This window comes from Python bivittatus, unplaced genomic scaffold (assembly GCF_059951505.1).
Source record: "Python bivittatus isolate LINGU-HERP-01145 unplaced genomic scaffold, Pbiv_v1 ctg000680_np1212, whole genome shotgun sequence".
NCBI classification, from domain to species: Eukaryota; Metazoa; Chordata; class Lepidosauria; order Squamata; family Pythonidae; genus Python; species Python bivittatus.
The window spans coordinates 2,856,118-2,874,412 of record NW_028277095.1 but is presented as its reverse complement, the minus strand read 5'-3'; the positions used below and the strand labels follow the sequence as shown (position 1 = coordinate 2,874,412).

Below are 18,295 nucleotides of genomic sequence, written 5' to 3'. Positions count from 1 at the left end.
TGTGGTCTGCTAAGCAAGGGCTGAGCTCCTGAGAAACAGCCCTTCTCTGCCTCCTAATAAGTATTTGGGTAGAGAAGAACAAGCAATACAATTAGGATTTGAACAACGACTGCAGCTATAGCGGCTGAGCGGGCTGCCTTGCAACGTGTGGGAATGAAAGAGTTACTCCTTGGCCCCACTCCTTTCTCCTCGGCTTCCCTGCGGTCTGTGGGCTGGACAGAGCAGAAGACATAGGAGTTGTTCTTCCTAGCTCCATAGAGGAAGAGCAGTCTATAAGGGCTGGGGCCAAACCTGCAATGGGGTCTGTATAGGAATGGATTCTCTTCCTGGAAGGAATGTCCTCTCCCCATCTGGATACAGATCACAAAGTTCAAACCCTGGGTTGGGACTGGGGTTCAGATGGGGGTCCCTCCTAGGCCTGCCCTTTATATTTCCAGCAGAAAGAGAATCTCTTTGAGCCAATTCATCCCCCCCCCTTTTTTTTGGCAAGGCAGTTTTGCAGATGCTGGAGAGAAGGCTTTTGATTTGGATCGGGGTTGCTGTAGTAGAAGGGGATTTTAAAGCTCTCTGTTCCCCTTGCTATCTGACTCAGCCCCTTGCCCTTACTGAAAGAAGGGGAAAAGAGGCCTTTTGAGCAAATGCAAGGCGTCCTTGTGATGCGAAGTTGCAAAGGAGCCACAAAGGTGTGTGGGTAGATACAGATGTGCTTGAATGCGAGCGGATTGAAGGTACGGATGGGTGTTGCATGTATGCGGCCTGACTAGCTCGCTTTTGGCTCTGGTCACACCTGCTGTTCACACATGCACAGCCTTCCCTCCATCCTGCCCGTTGGGAGTTAAAAATGTTTTCTCCCTGGAAATGGAATTAGATTCAACTCTTTATTAGAGCTACAGGTATTTCGAAATGGCAAATTATGTTTTACTGTCCATGGATAATGGATGTTTACTCTGCTTTGGCCTTGCTCTCTATCGGACAATTTGGCTGCACGCAGGCTGATAGCACCAAAATAGAACAGTTGGACCTTGAAACTTGCCAGCTTTTAGCTGTCTCTGGCACTTCTCTTCTTCCTCTTAGAACTGAAAGCAGGACGTGCAGTCCCATAATATCCTCAGCAAGATTAGGCAGAAAAGAAAGGGAGTGGCTGGCCGCTCCAAGGCTGCGCATTGAGCGAATGTGAGAGCTTGAATTTTGCCCACCTTTGGCCAATTTCAGCTCTTAATGTGATGGTTTTGTGTTGCTTTTTTTTTTTTAAGAATATTTCCCCCTTGCCCAGCAAATTTTACAAGAAGAGAGCTAGCCTGGCAAAGCACAATGAGATCTGGTCTGGAGGCAGCCAAGTGGGAGCGAAGAGGAACTTTGTCTAGGACATATAGGGAGAGAGCTTCAGAATGCTCATCACTTACAATTTGCCAGGTACAGTAAAGCCAAACCAACCCTGGCTGGTCATTTTCTTGAAGGGTTTGTTTTTTATTGGCAGACATGAGGTTCTTGAGAGAAGAGTGTCACAGAATAGGAAACCCCCCTGCAGCCTCGCAGTTGGTGTCTGCTGCCGTAAGCAGAAACTCTCAATCCTTCGAGGTAGTCCAGACAAGAAGCACAACTGTGAACCCTAGTTCTGTCTTTATGGTATGGTGACATGGACAGAATCTTGCAAGACTGGAAGTGTTTTCCCCTCCTTTCCTTTTATTCTTTGGAAAACTAGGGAGGGTCCCTTCTGAAACGATTCCCACGCCCCCTCTCCTTCTGTGGGCTGAGAAATTTTTTACATGCCGGTTGTCCAGTCTGCGGTTCTCCCCCCTGTCTCCCAAGGTCATTCCCACATACCATTACATCAACCAGGTTTATTTGTAGCTGGGTTGACTGGAGGGGGGGAAGTTTCCAACGGATGTTGAATGCTGAGGACTGTACTGGTAGTGGGGATCAGTGCACGTGGAACTTAGTGAAGCTAGTTTTGAATTGGGCATATCTTGGATCATGATTTAATAATGTATATCCTGCTTTTTCTCCAGAAGCTCAGGGCGGCCTAGATCACAGTCCTTCCTCCAATTTTTCCCCAGGTATGTTGTACTGAGAGAGAGAGGAACCAGCTCAAGGTCACCTAGGCAGGATTAGAACCGCTACTTAACCATTATACTTCACCAATGGCCATATCAACTTTTCAAACAATTGTTAAAAATGAGAGGACTGCATCTTTCCTTTTTGTCCAACATTATTAAGGGGTCTCACATTCTCTGTCTCTTCCCTCTCCTCTCCATCTGTTTTTCCCTCCCTTTTCGGGCAGGGCTTTTTTATCCCTGTATGACAGGTAGAAATTTGGCAGGGGAAACTTATCTCAGTTGCATCCCCAGGTTAGAAAAAAAACTTCCTCTCTTAACTTTCTGCTGTTTAAGCTGCTGCTTATCTTGCACCTGTTATATGCTTTTTAAAAAAAACTTGGTACCCATATATAATCTATAAATACTTATCTGCAGCCTTGGGGAAACGTCTTTTAATGTTGCTCAGCTTTGATAGGTAAACATGTCTGGGCACGAATAGCCGAGGAAGATAGTTGGTTTTACCTTTTGACACATTGCTCCGGATGATGTGCAGTCAAATGAAGATTTCTTTTGCCTCCGCTGTTCCTGTTTCATTCCCACTATTTCAGTCCTGGTCAAAGGTTAGTTGGTTTCTCTGTGCATGTGCTGGCGCCTTCCTCCTTTGCAATCGATAAGTCACCATGTGGTTGAACATTAGGAGAGGAAGCTGAACAGGCACTTAGAAACTTGGCTGCGTTCCTGGGGATGAAGGAGGATTAGCTTAACTGCTGTGCTCATCCACAAGTCCTTTTCGTAGCTGGAGGTTTCAATGCTTCGCCAACAGAATGAAATGACCTTTTCCCATTTCATGTGTGTTCTCATGTATCTGCATGTTGGTGCAGGTCTCTCCTGCTGGACTGGACTGCACTGCCCCACCTCTCTGAGATCAGATGAACCTCATGAGGCCAGACCCCAGGCCTGTCTCTCTCAGCTTTCTGTCACCCACAATGGCCAAACAGATACTACCCTTTGGAGATCTGCAAATGGGAAGCAGACAAAGCAGGGTGACCCCCACAACAGTTCTCCTCCATCTCCTTCTCCTTCTCTCTTAACTTTTCAAGGTCAAGGAATTCGCCACGGTGTGATGAAAGTAGGAAATGCAAAGTGCGGTGAAACAAAACAGTGACATTAAAATATACACATATATTGAAAAATCTCAGAGGTAGAAAAATTCACTCATTTGAAAGCATCCGCTCATTGAAAAGCAGGTGCAAACATGTCATTGTTTAAAGAACATTTATGTACAGCCAGAGCAGGAGCTAGTGATGGGGTTTTCTGTGAAGAGAATGATTGGTTACGTGCCATCACATCAATGCCAACTCTTAGCAACCACATAGATTTTCTCCAGGGTGATCAGTCCCCAACTGATCCTTCAAGTCTTCCATCAGTGCACCCAGGGGAACGGTAATTCAGTCCACACATCTTGCTCTGATCATCCTCTTTTTTTCTTTCCACCGTTCCCAGCATTATAGACTTCTTGAGAGAGCTAGGTCTTCACATAGTATGTCCAAAATATGCTAATATGAGCCTGGTCATTTGTGCTTTGAGTGAGAACTCTGGGCTGATTTGTTCGATGGTCCTTTGGTTTATTTTCTTGGCTGTCCACAGTATTCTCAAGAGTCTTCTCCAACAGCAACGTTCAAAAGCATCAATGCTTTTTCTGTGCTGCTTCTTCAAATTCCAACTTTCACTTCCATAAAATGTCCCAGGGAAAATCATTGCTTGCATGATTTGTAGGTAGAGACAAGTCATAGCATCTGAAGATCTGGAGGCTGAGTCATGGCAACTGGACTTCTTTTCTTTCAGATTGATACATTTTGCTGCTTGTCCAAGCAGCAGCTTCAGTCTAGAAAGTTGGTTACCGACTTTCTAGACTGAAGAAGCTGCTTGGACAAGCAATGAAACATATCAAACCAAAAGAAAAGTCCAGTTGCCATGACTCAACCTCCAGATAATTCCACCTGGGTGACTGAGAATCTTCATCAGCATTTGCAGATTGTTCTAAAGACTTCATTGCTGCTCTATCGAGTCTGCAGCATATTTCTTGACTGCTGGTTCCTTTGCTCTTGATAGTCAATCCTAAAAGGCAGAAGCCATCCACCACTGAAGTATCTTCATTGTCAAGTCTAAGATGAGTTGTTGTTCCTGTTATCATGAGTTTGATTTTCTTTATATTTTATCTTAGTCCCATTTTTTTCACTGTGCTCCTTGAGTTTCATTCCTCAAGCTTGCAGATCATTTGCATTTTCAGTTATTGCTGTAAGAATACAGACCACCCTTTTGGGTTGGAAGCACATTTGGAGTTAGGAGGGTGGGCCATAGGCAAACTTACAAAATGGTAGCCATGGGAGACTTGCCTGTTTGCAAGATGGCTGCCATGGTGGCCACAACCAGTCAGAAAAACACCCGTTGAGCAGCCTAAACCCCATGATATGCTCTGTGATTCCAGTGGGATCTTTATTTATTGGATTGAATATAGCCACCCACTCCAGTGGACTCTGGGCTTGTGGAGGCCAGAGATGTTGCTTCAAATACAGAGAATGTTTTGCTTTGCAGAATGTACTTTTATTTGAAGAACCTTTTCAAAGATGTATCTTGGGCACAATGGTTCCTGCCAGGATCTTGATCTGCAAAAAAATGGTTTCAGATTGCTTTGTTCTAAGACTCTTGAATCCAACCCTCCCTTTTTTCCCTTTTGTCCCTCCCCAGTAAACAGCGGGCAGTCTGTGTCTGTGAAGCATGCTCCGATCTCACTGGGTTGTCTCTACGTCTCTCCTTCCATCCAGTATAAATTCTTTCTATTTTCCTTAGAGGTTTTTAGTGCTTCTGCAAGCCTCCAGGTTCTCCATTGCAGATTGCCATCTGTCCCTTGGGTGTGGGTTGCCATTGTTGGTGAGGTCAGGAGTACCTGAGAATTGAATGCAAATAGATTGAATGGACCTTAGTCATTTAGTTATCACAAATAGCTATGCAAATGACAGTTGATGAATCTATCTGCCTGGGAAAGGAAGTAGTCTGTGTGTGTGTGTGCGCACGTGTGTGTGTGTATTATGTCTATATATAGATGGGAAGAAGCAAATTCTGTGTCAACGTCCATTTGCATCAAAATCATTTAAAAACTTTAAAGAAAAGACTCCTTGATTCTCTGCCCAGCAAGTTAAGTGTGGTTTCCAAAGCCCTTGACATTTTTCACCATCTCCTCTGTTAGTGGTGGTGGTTTTACTGGGGGTGGGGGGTGTTGCAGGCACAGGCCCTTCTCATTGGTACAACAGTTGGAAGGTGGCTCGTGGGCTGTTTGCTTAGTATGTGGCAAGTGAAGTTGGTTGGCAAGAATGTTTGTGTGCATGCACGCTCATGTTTGTGGCATTAGAGCACATATGTGCAGCCGAATTTCATAAAAGGAAGTGGAATTTGCAAGAGTAGCAATATCACAATGTTGTAAACCAACCAACCCTCTCCCCCTTTTCTCTCCGGATGGATGAACTAACAATGTTGCTTAGGGTGCCTCAGCACCTCTGGTTCTCTCTTAAAAGGAACTGAGGACCTATTTTAGTTTTTTTCTTATTGTAAAGCAAATACGGTTTCTCCCCGAACATCATTTCTCCTTGTTCAACACAACTGGCCCAGGAGCCATTAAAACTGAAGTTAAGCAAATTAGTAGTGCTTTAAAAAAAGTTATGGAACTCTGACAGTATTAGAATTGATGCAGGGTTAAATAAACCTTTACGTGTGTGCTATATATCATTTTTTAAGGGTTCAGACAAAGTCTCATGAAAGTGGAAAATGAACTCTTAAGAGAGCTAAATCATGCAGGATTGCCAGCTGATTAGGAAAGAATGTCATCAGTGCCCTTAAGAAGAGTTTGGTCAGTCAGCATCTACAGACAGAGCCCCTCTGTGGTGATGTAGAGACAACATGGCTGGCTGGGGAATTCTGGGAGTTGAAGTCCAGACATCTTAAAGTTGCCAAGGTTGAGAAACACTGGGCTACAGGAACCTCAGAAGTTGGGTGCTCCATAGCAGCTGGCAGGTTGAGAGCAGGAGGGCACATTGGGCTAAGTCATGATATCTTTAATCATGGCTTGCATATTGTGTGGAATGCCAAAACATGGCTTACCAACCCAAGGGCTGAGTATACACCACACGTTAAGGCAAAACCAGAGAAACCATGTTATGGTGCAGAAGGGCATAGAAAACCAGCCAATCATGCCAGATTCCATTGTCTGGCATCGTGATAAAGAATGCAGTAATTTGCAGAAAGTTTTTTGAACCCTTGAAAGTGCAGTGTATTGGGTGATGATTATCCCTCAGGCTTTGTGGGAGGAATGATATGAGAAAGGGCTTATTTTTTGATATCACACAGTTGTTTGGCCTTGGATTTTAGGCTAGTCTCCCTGAATCCAGCGTCCTTCAGAAATGTCAAGATTGCAATTCCCCTTGACCGAGTGGTCTGAAAATTCTGAGGTTGCAGTTCAAACAGGTCTGGAAAGTGTCACTTTGGGGAAGTTACTCTAAAGCAGTGTTTCTCAACCTTGGCAAGTTTAAGATAGGTGGACTTCAACTTCCAGAATTCTTGCTGGCTGGGGAATTTTGGGTGTTGAAGTCCACCCATCTTAAACTTGCCAAGGTTGAGAAACCCTGCTCTAGGGCAAGGGTGTCTGCTAGTCCTTGCTGACCGATTTAGCACAAGCATCAGCTACAAGGAGTATAAGGTCTGGGCATGAATGAAACACCAGATGTGGCTTGTGGCAGCACCTCCAGATTTGACTGACCTCTTCAGCCACAAAAGGGAAATGTAATCTGTTACAAAAGTATGAGTCACGGAGGGAAGAACTTTTCAAGCCCATCATCTTCATGAGATCATTTTGATCTCCAAGGTGCACCGCCTGTCAGTGGTAAGGATTTACACGATTGCAAAACCCTTAAGCTCTTTGGAAGAAGGATAAGGTCACCGTGACCTTTTAGTGTGAGTACCTGAAAGGGAGACGAGACATCACGCACACCATAATGTCATCAGGCAAATGCCACGAATTATGTAGTTTGTGTTATTTCTGAGACAAAATTGTGGGTCACATGACATCAGTGTGGCGATTGGTACCGGTACCTGTACCCCTCAGAAATGTTTCCAAATTGTGGCCTAGCAACATCTTCAGGGCATTGGGTCCCCCTGCTTCTTTGGCCCATGCTTTAAAAAAATGCATCAGGAAAAATGTCTCTTGGAGTATCAGCTTTTTATGCTTCACACCATCAGGGAAGCCCTGGCTGATGCGTTTGCGCAACATACTCAGCTGGGTTAGTGTTCATCTGTGTCTTTACATTTTTTATTCATGAATGTGTCAAATTAAAAATGACACAACAGAACTGATATAATCACCAAGAAGGGGGGAAAGGATGTATGATTGTGATAAAAATAAACTAAAAAGGAAGAAGAAAAAGTTCCATGCAGTATTAAAACACAATCAGCTCTGTCTTTTTATGTGTTATTAATATAAACCGTATAGAATAGTGTTTCTCAGCCTTGGCCTCTTGAAGATGGGTGGACTTCAACTCCCAGAATTCCCTAGCCAACCATGCTGGCTGGGGAATTCTGGGAAGTCCGTCCATCTTCAAGTGACCAAGGTTGAGAAACACTGATGTAGAAGCTTACTACTCCATCTTCTCATTTCTGCAGTAAGTGTTAATCTTGGTTAGTTTTATGGGACTTAGCATGACGTGTTGGGTTCCATGTATTGTGTGAGCCTAGAAAATGGGTTAATTTAGTCACCAGGTTTAGCATGTTATGTGAATCTAGCCATTGGTTTGCTAGTTTTGTATGACCAGAATAATCACTGTGGTTTTTGTGTGAAGAAGCATTCAATTATATATTTATTCCACATCTCTTTTTTAAAAAATATGCAAAATAGGGAGGTGAAGGATTCCCGAAGGAGCATGATAAATTGTTTAGCGCAACTGGTTTGCATAATATGCAGTCCTTCCCTTTTTTAAAAGAAAATGTCAACTCCAGAGTCTCTTTTGCTGTTAACTTGTAAACAAAAATGGCTTGTTGACCAAAGCATCAAGAGATAATCAGGTATTCTTCACCTTCTCATTTTGGTAAGCTGATGCATTTTTTTCTGTTCTTCCTCTGTCTTGTTTGGAGAGCTGGGAGTCCCGTGGCTTTCTAGATCAGGATTTAAATGTCAATTTAAATCTTCACTAGTACCTGAAAAACTGTAGGATGGAGATCGTGTCATGCCTAGCTATGGTGTTTGGCTTGAGAGGATATCTCTCTGTATATCATTTGGAGGTAGGTCCGTCTGTAATTCCAACCTAGATACTGCAATAGAGGGAATTCTGTTTAACCAGAATACATTTGCCTGTATTTGCTTAAATCTCTACGACATGCAGGAAATGCCGTGGAGAAGACCATGAAAATACAGGATCTGAGTGGCTGCAAAGCTAGAAAGCTATTAAAAGCCTGATTCCTATGAAAGCATTCTAGTGTGTTGTGAGCTCCCATTTAAGGACAGAGGTACCGATTCAATCCATAAAATAGATAGGATGGAATTGCCATTCTCAGTGAGGAAATGAGTTATGATCGGCAGACTTTATATGGGTCCGCAGTATATTTGGTGGCACATATGCAACTGTTCTGTAATAAAACCTGTAATTTGATACTGAGCAAAGGATTGTCAAATTGGGAAGCTACCATGAAAGTGGGTCAGTGAGGCCTGGCACAATTTAAAAGCCCAGGGGGGCATTGATGGAACTAGGTTTCCCATCCTTAGAATTATCTCTAATGGCTCTTTGACTATCTGTGTCTAAGCCGCATGGAAAATTGCTAGGCAGAGGCTTCTGCAGAGGGAAGATCCAGAAATTCATGCTGGTGGCCACAATGGGACAATCAAAGCCCTACCCCCCTTTTTCTTTACTTGGATTGATGCAGATAAAAAGGGGTGGGGCTTCCATTCTGCTGTTGCAGCCGCCATCTTGGTTTTTTTTTACCCCTCCCACAGGCGCCCCTTTATGCAAACTATAAACTTGCATGAAAAGGATCTTATTTTGCATAGAATTAGAGAATTCCTCTTCTCCAAGTATGGAGGCATAATTTGAGTAGGCACCCCGTGCTGGCTGTTTTCACTTGGGAATGTACTGTTTGCACTGTACCATTAGCAGAACTGTGATTTCTGCTAGCTCTTGATTAAGCTAGGTGACAAAGCCAGAGGGCCAGTGATCACTGTCCCATTTTGCAATTGTAAGCTTACTATTATTCTAGAACAATTTGAATCACAGGAATTCTGTCTAGTTAAAATTGTGGCAGGTGGAAGACTCAGTGAATAACTCAATCCAGAGCTTGGTTGGCCAAATCGCATAGACCTTTTGCAAATCCTGTTATTATATCCTACAACAATAAAGTGATATTCTTGAAATCCTTGAGGTGTCTGTTTTTCGACTTGGCCTATTTCAAAGGACTGACATCAGTCTTGAAAGCCCATCAGCATTTCTTTCTGTCCCATTTTGTACCAGTCCAAATCAAGGTGGGGCTATTTTGAGGTTGAAGTGCTGAGTTTCTGCTTCTCCTCCCTTAACAGTTCATCACTTCCTTCCCCCAAGTCATATTTACAGGAATATACATCAGATTGGATAGCTGCTTGTCATTTATTTGCCATAAAGCAGAGAGCTAGGGTGGGGTAGTGGTGAAGGGGCTGGTCTAGGAGAAGGCAGACCTAGGTTCTAACGCCTGGGAGACTTTGGATCAGACACTCTCTCTTATCCCAAGAGCCAGGGTAATGTAGTGGTAAAGATGCTGGACTAGGAGTGGGGAGTCCTAGGTTCTGGTCCCTCCTAAGGCATGAAAGCATCCTAGGGGATGGTGCGCCACCCTCCCTCCCAGCCCAAGATCTAGTGTGGTCTAGCGGTGAAGGTGCTGGACAGAGTGGAAAGAACCAGGTTCTAGTTCCTCTTCAAGCATGGAATCTCCCTACAGGACTTAGGGCTAGTCCCTCCCTCTGAGCCCAAGGGCCAGTGTGGTTCAGTGATGAAGGTACTAGGCATGGGGATACCCAGAATCTAGTCCCCACTCAGCCATGGAAGCTCCATGGGTAATTTTGGGCCAGTCCCTCTCTCTCCGACCAAGAGTCAGCATGGTGTAGTAAAGAAGTGTTGGACTAAGAGCAGGAAGACCTGGGTTCTTCCCCACCCCCTTGATTCCAGAAGCTGCCAGGGGGGACTTTGGGCTAATCCTTTTCTCTCAGCCTAGCCTCTCTCGTTGGATTGTTATTGTACAGAAAAAGCAAATAAATATGAAACTTTTTATACAAGGGGAAATGTAAGCATCAGTTCATTATCTGCACCTCTGAAGTTGGAGAACCAGGTTTCAGAAGGCCTTATGCAAGTCCCCCTGTGTCACCTCTTTTACCTCCCCCTCCCCTGATAAATTTAATAGGCGGCAGTGAGCAGGAATCCCATTTTTTCTATCTCCTTTCATTTTCACAAGGTGCTGGGTGTGCTGGATTACCACAGCATGACTCTGGTCTACTGTGCTAACTGATGCTTTCTTGAGAGTTTCACTTCACACTCCATCATCACCTGAAAAAGAAAGTTCAGGCTTTGGCATCTGCCCAACACTGCTGGGTCTCAGTGCCAGGCCCGGGCACCTTTCCAGGAAGCCTCTGTTTTGCAACATTGTTGAAATTTTAGTTTGGCTTCAAGGCAGTAGAAGGCATGTTAGTGACCAAGGCGAGTCTGTGTCAGTTGTACGTGATCACAACCCTTGAGTGTAAGATTTGTGCACTGGACATGGAAGTTCATGCATTGGACTAAGCCATCACATGCTTCATTAGCTGTTGCCTTAGTGAGTTCCATCAATTTAGTGTTTTGATTTATAAATTGTGGTTTCAGACTTCTTGCAATGTGCACAACCAGCCAGGGATAGTTTATATGACATCTCATAGTTAAAGCAAACCGCAGCATAATGAAATACAAGAACATCATACAGGAGGATGCTGTATGAGGGTTCAGTTGGGACTACTGAAGTGACATTGGGTGTCTAACTGAGGCCTTTGAGGATCAATCAATCCAGAGGCTTCATCTTGAAGTCTTGAGGTCTTCAAGTATGTAGATTTTGAATGATGAAGATGTAGCCTAAACTAAATGGAAGCTGGGAACGTTGATCTCTGTGCATTCCCACCAGTGTCATGGACTGAGGTTGCAGAAATCTATTCCTTCCTGTGCATGAAAAAAACTTTCAAAGGCAATACAAACATAGGTTCGGGAGCAAAGTATGCCAACTTTCTGTAATTGGTTGCCTTCCAGACAGACTGAATTTCAACTTGCTTGGTTCCTGCCGGCATAAATCCAGCAGGCTGAATTTTGAATGCCTAATTTATTATTTGTGAATTTGTTAGATTTAGATCCCACCTTTGTTAGATTTAGATTTGCACTTCCATGAGCTCATGGCAAAGTGGATAGCATTCCCTCCTCCATTTTTTCCCAAAAGCATCAACCTCATGGCATAAGGTGGGCTGAGAAGAATAACTGACTTAAGGCTACCCCTCAGCTTCTATTGCACTTGGAGTCTGAACCATCGCCATGTGTGCAACCTCCAGAGGAGCTTCTTAAACTGCAATACAAAATGGTGGAAGGGGACTGCAGTGTTAGCAGAAGCGTGACCCCCTTCCTTCTCTTGCTGCTTGAATGTCAACAGGAAACATCCTTATGCTTCTGCAAACTGCCTGTTTCTGCAGCATGCCATTCATAGCAGTCCAGCGTTGTTATTTCAAGTCACTGTGGACAATGGATTGCCCTGTGCTCCTTAGTGGACTGGGGCCTTGATTGTCCCTCATCTGGTAAAGTAGGCCACTTCATATGTGATTGATGGATGACTTGTGCAGTTAAGGTAAGGAAGAGAGGGTTGAAGAGGATCAACTTGCTTGCCTTCTGCTGAAACAGAAACAGGGCAGTAGTATCGGGGAGCAGAACATACCAGAAAGCCTGAAACCTAGGGCTTCCACAAACCTGCATTTAATCCTGGTCCCACATATCTCATAGTCCTGAACCTGCTCTCTATGCTATGCCGTTGTTATTTAACACACACACACACACCAACGTGCAGATACAAATGCACATTAGATCTCCTGAATAGCTTGGTCCTTGGCAAGATCCCAGCCTCAGCCCACAGAGGGTTGCACTTGCCCCTCTAAGCACAACACAAAGCTCCCGGGCAAGACCTCCTCCTCCTTTGCAGCATCTGGCACCACAGGGGCTGTATCTCTAAGAAGTCACTGTCCTAACTTTCTTTAAGGGCTTTGCTGAAAAAGATGGCCAATAAATATTGCAGATTTCTACCCAGGCTTGTCTGCAGAGGAAAAAAGGCGTTGTTAGCTCAGATTGAGCATGCCAAACAAGGCGAGGAGTGTGCCCCAGAACCTTTCTGTGCATTCCAGAACATCCTGTGCTTAAGCTTCTGTGGTTGAAAGGTGGTTACTAGTCTCCACCCCTAACTCTGGTTACAGAAGGAAAGGCTGTGACTCTGTACTCCTGAATTTGATAGCTAGCTGTCTGGGAGACCTTTGTTTTACCGTCATCTCCTCTCTTCTGAACTTTGTCTGAGATGATACTCCAGGTCTGTGTCTGCTTTCTGAGCACATCTAGATTCAGGGATGGGTGAGCGAGCTGGATTTCCCTTGAATGTACAGTTTTCTTCAAAAGAGGCAAATGAAAAGGTAGGTTTCTTTCCACCTGCATTTGTGCAAACTAGGCTCTCTGATTGTTGAATAAGAAGTACAGTGAGCGTAATTTTGTTTCTAGGGTTGTTACCAGTGGTTGCAAAAGTGCTGTTGATTGACTAGCCTGGCCTGGAATACTTTTTTCAATTTTTATGGGGACCAGGCCATAAATTAAATATAGCTGAGCATTTGGGGTCTCGTTCTTGGCGTAGCTTTCCAGCTGCTTCCATGGAGTCTTTGCGGCCTGCAAAATGTCAGAAGAGAATTGCTTCATCGTTCTTCTAAAGCAGGGTTCTTCAGAGTTGAAGTCCACATGTCTTAAAGTTGGCAAGTTTGAAAAACACGGTTCTAAAGCATTTTTCACTTGCCGTTCCTGGTGGATTTTCTCTCCTTGGCACAGCAAGGACGGGTCTCCTGGTTTTGTGGTGTGTGCATTGATGTTTCCATGTGGACAACCTGCAAAGAGAAAGTGACTGTGATCTGGTTATCAGAATGTTAGACTTGAGATTAATTTGCCAGTTGGCTCGGTTGCTGGTGGTCTTTGAATCCATTGTGTGCTTCTCTTTTCATCCTGACCACCCTTAGAGATTTATTGTGAAAAGGTGAGGAAAAATTATTGTTGTTGTTGTTGATCACATAGTCAGCCAGATGTTAAGACTGGATTTGGCATTTTTATCCACCTATTGAGTCCTTCCCAAGGACCTGGGATAGGCAGATGTTGTTTGATGGGGTTAAAGGGATCATCACAGGATGTGAGCTGTTCCAAGTAAAGCCGCCTTTTGCAATGGACCGATGGTGATTTTGTCAATGCTTCAAGTAGTGCTCCAGATGTTTTGGGATTGCACCCCAAGGCACCTATTACTATTGGTACAACCTTTGCTTTCTTTTGCCACAGTCATTCTACTTCTATTTGCAGGTCTTTGTATCTTGTGATTTTCTCCAGTTCTTTCTCTTCTCTTCTGCTGTCTCCAAGTATTGCAATGTCCACCATCCAGACTTTTTTGTCTTTCTTATTAACAATTGTTAAGTCTGGGGTGTTGTGTTGTGGATGCTTATCATTTATTTTTATTTATTTATATTTCAAATGTCTTACCACCCATCTCCCTACAGAGTTGTTATTGTGGCTGTTATTATTATATTTAAATTCATTGTCCACCCAAACTCAATGGATTCTGGGCAGCCGTTGCATGCCCCATCCATGTAACTCCTTGCAAGAATGGGATAATCACTTTTGGGTGGTAGAAAATGGCAAATGGAGGCTTTGTCCATCTTCAACTGGATACTTTAGCTAGGATATTGAAAAGAATGCTACCAGACACAGTGCCAACATTTATTGATATACAGTTCATGCACACAGAACACCTTGCTCTTATTTGGTAGTAAAGACATAAATAGCCTCAAAGTGGAATTGGATAAGTTGGACCTTTCTCTGAGGTTTTCTGATAGTCTTAATGCATCATTCTTGCGGGCATATTATAGACTAGCTGCAGTACTACAGATGCCTCCCTCCCTCTCTCTCTGTCTTCTGTGCCACCCTTTTTCCAGAGACTCAGAATGATGTACACAATGTTGATGATATAGGCAGTGTTTCTCAACCTCGGCAGCTTTAAGATCTGTAGACTTCAACTCCGTGAATTCCCCAGCCAGCATGCTGGCTGGGGAATTCACAGAGTTGAAGTCTACAGATCTTAAAGTTGCCGAGATTGAGAAACACTGTTGTAGGGATTAAAAACAATACCCTTAATGACAATTAAATGGAGTTTTGTGCCACAGTTGACTTTGCTACTGGGAGAAGGTTTGTGCATGGCCCTTCTTCAGGAAGAATACGGGGTGCACATGGATAATTCTTCCACACACAATGTCAGAATTTCCAGCCTTGTCTGGTGGCCGATGCATTAGATCCAGCTGACACTCGGAGTCACTTACCTCTTCCTCTCGGCCCTGCCTTCTGTGTTCTCACTGTCGTATGTGAAACTAAGAAAAGACCTGTGCCCTGTCAGCCAGCGTAGGAATCTTTTAGTACCTACCATGTCTGTCAGACAGAAGCTATTTCCTTCCTTTCCCACGCACGTTTTATCAGATTAACTAACTTTAGAGAAAAACACAACGAAGAGTGTCTTCTTATTTATAGTTTGCAAATGTTGCCTTAAAAAAAAAAAAGTGCGGTTCTCATTTCCTTTTCATTGGGCATCTTTATTCTCATGGCTGCAAAGCTCTCTGATGTGGGCACTGCCCTTGGCATAATCCTAGATGCAGCTGTGGCTTGAAAGCACCCCTTCTCTCCCATCTTCCCAGTCTAAGGGTTTAATAAATATTTATATTATTATGTGATGACAGAACTAGAGATAATAAAGCTGCTGTAATAATGGCGATGCCTCCTTATTAAAGGGCACAGGGAGTTGTCTCCTACTAAGTCAACCATTACTCCAGCTTGCTCAATGTTGTCTACAGTCAGTGAGAATTGTTATCCAACACATCAGAAGGGCTCACACCAACGTTGACTTCATTAGGAATACATTTTTGGCATATTGTATACTTCTTACAAGCCAAATCAAGAGTATCTTATTTTGCAGAATAAACCAAGGTAGACTTCAGGCTTAATTAGTTAATTAAATTAAATTAATTAGAATCCTGCAGGCCACTTGCTAAAACATGATTTGTTTCTAGACGGTGGAAACAAACCAATCCATAAGTATATGCTGTATACAGATACTGTAAAAACCTTCATCCAGGTTACCAGGAATGAACTGGAAATAAAACTTCTTAATTTGCTATTAAAGAACTGGGAGCCTAGAATTTTTGCTTCAAATAATCAGTGATCTACCTGTAAAACATAATATACTTTTTGCCTAACCCTCTTTTACTGGATTTTATAGTACATGGCCATTTGGTTTTATTTTATTTTTTTTCCTCGTTCATTAATAGTTTTTGTTGCCCACCTACAGTAAGTTCTTTTTATACTTTAACCCAGATTTCCCCAGAATTCTAGTATGACCGAAGGCTGGAAAAGCTGGCACAATTGATTTATGTGTTAAAGAATGGAAGCCTATAGCCCTTTCTGAGTGACCCAGATATTATAGATACCAGGATAAAACTTGAGCAAACTTCACTTCATGATCCCTAATGTCTTCCAATATGCCCAGCCAGCCAATGAACAGAACAGAAAAATATATGGATGTAGGCTTTTATTGGACCATGGCCTATTAGCCCAGAAGTTCATCACTACAGAACAGAGAAACTTTTATTCAGTCAGGGACTAGGGCAACAATTAAGCAGTGGTGCATTGTATTTCTCTTGAAATAATACGAAATGATTATTTCTACATTTGCATTTGTATGCATCACTTAGCATATACACATCTGTGCATTCTCTGTCCTCTGTTGGAGATGTTGCACTCAAAGAGACTATGCTAATTCTGCTTTCTGAATTACTGAATCAATGGGAAAAAGGTTTCCTTGAAAAACTCCAGACATAAAAGGGGGAAAAAATCAGCTATTGCATAATTTGGAAAAGCAAAAATGACTAATTCACATTTGCCCTGAACTTTAGGGATGGTCTAATAATAATTTTTTTCAAAATTTTCTTTTAGCAAGGGAAACTGAATTTTCTTAGGGACTTGCCCTCTGGTGGCAGTGGGCCAGAGAAGAAAGTTGGCTTTGGTTTGGGAAGGGGAAAGGAAGGTGAACCTTTGGCATGAGAGTGGGTTTTAACCCAAAGGAAGTAAGGCTTTTCCCAATATTTGTGGACTGTTTTATTGTGCAAAATATTTGGGCTTGTCCTGCAGTCAAGTGATAATAGATGGAAGTGCCCTCTTATCAGCCTTACCAGGTAGACCCGACAGGAAACAGGACCAGATGAGCTAATTCTACTTTATTGTAAAGCAACATTAACAGAATCTTGCAAGTCTGAAAGTACATATCTCCTGCCGTTTGCTTTACAGCCTGAGAAACTAGGGAGGGTCTCTTCTGAGCCTCTTCCCCACCCATTATCCAGCTGAGTACTATGCTGTCTCTTATCTGACCGTTCCCTAGGCAGCCTCTCTTTGTCTCATCTCCCAAGGTCTTTCCCACATACCATGACACCTCTGGAGAGAGAGGCTGGATAAACATTAAATACACAAAAAATAAATTAATTATAACATCCACCTGGGATGGTGGTCCTCTTCCACCAAGCATGTACCTTCAGGAGGGACATACATGGAGCAGGAAGGGAGAAAGGGGAGGCCTGCCTAGCCAACCATATCAGCTGAATCCACCGTGACAATCAATGGGGTGACCCATCCAGATTAGGGATAACTCACATCAATTAGGGATAACTTCAGTACAGTAAAAAAAATCTACTTCAGATCCTTTGGAGACTTTTAAAAGCAAGGAAAACAAAACGTAAATTACAGAGCAATTTTAAAGTCCCTGGAGGAATAAGCTGTAAGCTGACAGCACAAAATTTGTAGCATTGGCCACAGCCACATTTGGATGGGATGAGCACTCCGTAGTCCAGGGGCCATCACAGAGAAGGTGCTTCCTCTGGTCCTATGATGAAATCTCCTGGCAAGACTACATACAGCGTAGGCTCCTCGGAAGGTTGTATGGCAGGTTAGAGTAGGATAGTACAAAGAGGCACACCTTCTGGAAATGGGTCCAAGCCATGTAGGACTTCAAAGGGTCAGGGCTCAGATGTGAATGGGGAGCCAGTGAAGCTCTTTCAAAAGCTGGGTAAAATGTCCATCTGGTTGTACTGGTTGAAGATCTACCAGCTGTACTGAGCACTGTTCCTGAGTCATCCTCATAGACACTTTAATGTACCTATAGCAGGTTTTTGCTCTCCATCAGGGTCCAAATCTGCGAGAGGGGCCTGATATCATGGTCAAAGCCCCACTCATTGCATACACATACAAGGGGTGGGACTCCAATTGTGACATTGTGTTCATCATCTTGCAGATTTTGAGAAATGTATGCATCCCCCAGACCCTCCTGCCCTACAGATTTGTCAGAACCACAGTCCCTGGTATTTCCAGACTCACAATGTCTTCATCTCCTCAGGTTACTGGCTCTCATTTTCTTCTGCAAAAGGCCTATGCGACTTGGCCTGTGTAAGTCCTTAGCGGAACATTCTCTGAAATAGCTCGTGAAAAGTATTTGCTCTCCATTTTTTTCTGGGGAAATAAGATTATGCAAGCAGAAGAATGTGTGCAGTGCAGTGTGGTCTTCCCCATTAAGTGCCCTCCCAATGCATCAGACTACAACTTGCAAAATTCCCAGCCATCATAGTGATTGCTGGGGAAGGCTAGTGTAAGAGCTATGAATTGAGAAGCCCCCATTTTTAATTTTTTTATCTTGGCCAGGAATCCCCTGGGTTACCTTGGACAAGCCACTTTCTCAGGAACACGACTTTGGAAACCATCTAATATCATCTAGCGTTAACACCAGATTATGCACCTGACATAAGATTTAAGAAGATTGCATGCATGTTAGGAGAGTTAGAATAAGATTACTGATTCCTCACATTTCTCCAAAGA

The 18,295-nt window shown here is 43.4% G+C and overlaps 1 protein-coding gene across 8 annotated transcripts in view; it reads left to right on the top strand.

Moving 5' to 3' along the window:
- Positions 1-18,295, top strand: part of PLEKHA2 (pleckstrin homology domain containing A2) — a 61,691-nt gene that overhangs the window by 2,421 nt on the left and 40,975 nt on the right. The gene's annotated exons all lie outside the window — the stretch shown is intronic.